General features: G+C 45.9%; 1 non-coding gene across 1 annotated transcript; it reads left to right on the top strand.

The window, feature by feature from the left end:
- The first annotated feature begins 4,187 nt into the window (after nt 1–4,187).
- On the top strand, nt 4,188–4,399 carry LOC119283062. The gene has a single exon (XR_005139017.1). It is a non-coding gene; the product is annotated as a small nucleolar RNA U3 (small nucleolar RNA).
- Nucleotides 4,400–5,092: the final 693 nt, after the last annotated feature.

Here is a 5,092-nt window from a genome sequence, read left to right as displayed (position 1 = left end):
CACCGCCGCCGGGCTCAACCAACCTCTCCCTCCCCTTCGCCGCCGTTGGAGGAGGTCGCCGGGCGAAGCCCCGGGCGGCTGACGGCGGCGGCGGCGGAGGCCCCCTTCCCTCCCGCGTTGCATTGGGTGGGGCGGGTCACCCATGGCGCAGGGGCCCTCCTACCTGATCTGAGTCGCGGTGGCGCGACCGTTTCCGACGACGACGCAGTGGCCGCATGGTGATGGGAGGAGGCGGCGGAGCTGCGAGCTTCGTGGAAGATCTGGTGGTGTCGGCTTCTCGGTGGGCTTGCATGGTCATGGCGGCGGAGGGCGCAGGGGCCGGCGGCTTGGCCTGTCGGCGGCGGCGGAACATGGCCGGTGGCAGCGGCGATGTTCTGTCTGGATCCCGGGGCAGTGGCCCTGGATGGTGGCAGCCGGTGAAGTTAGGGCTTCCCGCGGCGGCATGGCGTGGTGCAGTCCCTGTCCAAGGCAGATCTGTGACGGCTATCTAATCTACAGATTGGTTTGGACCAGAGACGGTGACGAGCACGCCGGATCCATCTCGGCGGATCTGTAACGGTGATCTGATCTACGGATTGGTACGGATCAGAGACGGTGATGAGAGCGCAGGATCCATCTCGGCGGCTCTCGTGGCTGGGCGAGGCGGGGTGGGGGCCCTCCTCCTAGGCTCTAGTGGTCGCACACTCAGGCATTGGTCAGTGCACCAGGGCTCCTATGGTGGCACTGCTGTTGCGGTTGGTCGCCGGATCTAGGCGACTAGATCTTGGGCTTTGAAGGCGGTTGAGACAGTGCACAGGTTGTCGGGTGGATTACTTGGGACGGATCCCGGTGAAAACCCGATCTTTGGTCAATGGCCGGAGTCGGTGACGATGATGCCCTTATCATTTGCTTCATGAAGGCATCATCGAGGTGAAGCTCCCAGCTCCACTCAATACCTCCGGGGGAAACCCTAGATTAGCTGATCAGAGGTTGGCGGCAATCATGTGTCGTTACCCCCTTGGGGGCGGCATTCTTGGAGGTGCACTCGGCCTCGCGGGACCAGCAGACGACATCTTTGGTGGAGCGGTGCTTCATCCTACACATTGATGGCGACGAATCTCGACGGCGTGGCGCAGTGCAGATTCGGCGTTTGATGTGCGAGGATGGACTCGCGTAGGAGGACGACGCTGTCTGGCGTCGTGGTGGCATCGATGGCAGAGAGACCTGACACGGTAGATGCAACAATACCCCTCTGAAGATGGAACGGTGGCAGGTGGCTGCGGTGGCCTCATACCCGGTAGCCGTCCTGGTTGAGGAGTGCGCCAGACTGGTAGATGCCCCATACCCGGCAGCCGTCCTGGTTGGGACCTCAGGTCTTAGATGTTTAGGTTTGGCTGCGAGGTCTGTTTGGTATTAGGCCCAAACTATCAGCATCCCTTCATCAACTGGATATGAGTAGCGACAGATGTTGCCTAGACGGTGGGTTTAGTCTTACTGTTGTATGACTTTGTAAGGTCTTGTGTGAATAATTAATAAAGTGGTCGCATGCATCGGCCAGATGCAGAGGCCAGGAGTCCTCCTCTTTTTATAAAAAAATACAACAACGCTTTTCCTTGTTAATGTTTTTCCCTAAGCCAATGTGGTGTTATCCTATCTTATCATATCAATAGAACCAGCATACGAAATCGCTAATCACATGGATAAATCTTTCGCCAAATATTTTTTGGCAGAGCAAACTGTATTGATGGACCCTGCATGAGCTAGACTGATGAATGATATGTCTCACCTTGACCTAGCGTAGCGGTGTTTATCATAATCAATATTATGGTACCAGAATAAACGTAGCTATATATGGAGGCAAACTAGAAATTTAGTTATTTTATATAGCTTAAAAACTAACCCATAGAAAGTTGTGTTAATTTTTTTTAAACAGAGACAAAAGCTTTGCCTTTTTCATTAATAGAGAAGAAGATAGTTGCCTGGTTAATTACAGGAAAATCGGTACATTAAGGGTCAAACCCAGACACAGACCCGACAAGCCAACAAGGACCCCGCAGATGGCGCGCTACAAAAGCAATCTCGCGGAACAACATGCGGACTACTCCCAGAATAATAAACACAGGAGAGGAAGGCACATACTAATGGCTAACATCATGCCATGCGGTTCCCACGCCCGAGGCGACGCCTGCCAATTGGTTGACAGGGCTCAGCATTGTACAAGAGACGAAAACCTTTTTTTACGCCGCGAGGGACTAAATAGACTCATAAAACGACCTCCAGAGAACCCCCAATGAAACCTCTATGTAAGCGGCGGTTCATTTTGTTCATTATTTATGAATCTGTTTTAATTTTTTTGAACATATTCTAAAATTTTATAGACATTTTTTTAATATTCCCGAACATGTTTTGAATACTGGATCTTTTTGAAAAATCATGGACATTTTATATTTCATGAACATTTGTTTGAAATTGTGAAAATTATAATATGCAAACATTTTTTTTAAATCATGATCATTTTATGATATTTTGAATGTTTTTTGAATTCACAAATATTTTATGATTTCTTAATATTTTAAAAACTCACTACCTTTTCAAATTTGGTTCTTTTGGAGATCCCGAGTTAATTTAAAGAAGAAAAAACTAAAACAAAAATGAAAAAGTAAAAAGCAAAAAACAAAACAGAGGGGGCGCCACGACCTGCAAATGGGCCGGGCCATTACCGCGTGCGGGAGGAGGAGAGAAAAAAGGAGATAAAAGAGGGTAGAACCAGGGATCAAACATGGTCTCCCTTGAGAAAGACGGAGGTCCTAGGCATTGCACTGCTCAGGTGCTCGTGTTATGTGAGTGTATCAGTATACAAGAACAACGGAACCCGCCGGGCGCGACTTTGAAATAAAAACGAATAATTTTTCTTTAACTATGGGTGACATAGTGGGTAATTTATCGCAATTTCGATAACGTACCATCAGAAGCAATAGCTCCTTTATTACTAGGTAGAGATAGAGATGAATTACTGGTATGTCATGTCTTGTCATATGCGAGTTATTGCCACGTGTAATAGGGTATGAGTGTTCTAGAAAATCCCTCACACTCATATGCTAACATGTAATCATGTCTTATACATATACAGTATATACATGTATTATGGTATGTATATTGATCGAGGAGACGCCAAACATAATCTTGTGAGTTATATGAGGAGTGTTAGTAAAATAAATTAGACAAAAAATTAAGGGGTTACAAAAGACAGACGGGAGCTTCTTTTTGTCTTTTTTTGCAAAAACAGTAAGGCGTGGCCAATGCAAAAAGTCACTTTGAAACCCGGATGTATTGGAGCCCTATTTTTTGAACTGTGCCAAAATGCTATTCTGAAGTTTCAAAAAATTCTGAAAACAAATCAACATGTTTATATGAATGTATATTACACATGTGTAAACTTTGATGTTGAAATAAGTAACCATGTGAGTTACACAAAAATGACAAAATTGTGATTTTGAAATGATGAACAGTGCATGCATTATTCACTATTTGGAAATCACCATTTTGTCATTTTTTGTATAGATTGCATATTTACTTATTTCATCACCAAAACTTACACATGCGTAATATACATCCATATGATCATGTAGAATTTTCTTCAGAATTTTTTGAAACCTTAAATGTGATTTTTAAAGTATTTAATATAAGGTCCTCCAATACATCTGGGTTCCAAAAATCCACTCTCGTGGCCAATGGTGGTATCTGTCGTACTGTCTCCCTCATGTTCTCTGTGCATGCGCTCAGTTCAGGTCATCATACCATGATGATAAGTTGGTGGCGGTATGTCTGAACATAGACGACATAGAGACGAAATAGCTGCTATTTTTGGCACACAACCTACGTGCATATCAAGAGATGGAAGAGACAGAAACAGAAATTAAGCACGATGGGCATGCTGCGCATGAGATTGAATTTTCCTTTGGTCAACATCAGATTGAACACGTTAGATTTTTTTCTTTTGTCAAAGATTGAACGTGTTACATGTGCCGACGCTTATGCAACCTGGAAGCCCAAATATCAACAGGCTTTAAGCCGCTCGGGATAACAAACTAGGCCGGCCCACTACATAACATACGCGAGATTACAGGACACAGACGGAGTTTAGTACCACCTCGGTTGTTTAGCGGGAGCAACACCGGTTTAAAAGGAGAGGCCCTGCGCACATCAGCACGACCTTACTTGAACAGGATCTGTTCTATAGTAGTCGTACCGCTGCATCCTTTATCAATAAGGAGGCAAGCACTTAAGCCTGGTTGATGACATGACACCTGTGGGCCAGAGCGTGATTAACGGCAGGATCATCATCAGTTGAGATGATCTATATGGCTGTAGAGGGTCGTCTTCCTGTTCAGCACTAGCTGACCAGATTGTCTGACAGGGCACTCCAATCTTTTTTTTCCCGTTCAGTGTTCTACACTATGCACACCTGTATTTCTCGCTTTCTGTGGTGTTCAGTGTTCTACACTATGCACACCTGTATTTCTCGCTTTCTGTGGTTGCCGTCTGCAGAATTAGATAGTAGTAGTTCTAGTTCAGGACATAAGCTTCTGTAATGGCGAGCTTATTTTTTGTGGCAAATCGTGACTTCGTTGACAGCAAAGTAGCAATGCGCAAGGCTTTCGTTTTTCACCGTGCTTGCAGCCCGCTCCAAGTAGGCCGTGGGCGGGTGGCCCAAATATCGGGCTTCGAGCACTAGACTGTAGGCGGCCTACTGGTTTGCTTTCATTCTGAAACTTTATCCAAAAATCTGAAATTTTTATCGAAAAAACTGAAGTTAAAAGTGTATGCAGATTGCTACACCCAAAAATACAAGTGTACATTTTCATCCGTCGGATCAATCTTTTTTTTCCCGTTCAGTGTTCAGTGTTCTACACTATGCACACCTGTATTTCTCGCTTTCTGTGGTTGCCGTCTGCAGAATTAGATAGTAGTAGTTCTAGTTCAGGACATAAGCTTCTGTAATGGCGAGCTTATTTTTTGTGGCAAATCGTGACTTCGTTGACAGCAAAGTAGCAATGCGCAAGGCTTTCGTTTTTCACCGTGCTTGCAGCCCGCTCCAAGTAGGCCGTGGGCG

The sequence above is a fragment of the Triticum dicoccoides genome, chromosome 3B, assembly GCF_002162155.2.
Source record: "Triticum dicoccoides isolate Atlit2015 ecotype Zavitan chromosome 3B, WEW_v2.0, whole genome shotgun sequence".
Classification (NCBI taxonomy): domain Eukaryota; kingdom Viridiplantae; phylum Streptophyta; class Magnoliopsida; order Poales; family Poaceae; genus Triticum; species Triticum dicoccoides.
Note: the sequence above shows the minus strand (reverse complement) of the source record. Positions and strands in the feature narration are given on the sequence as shown.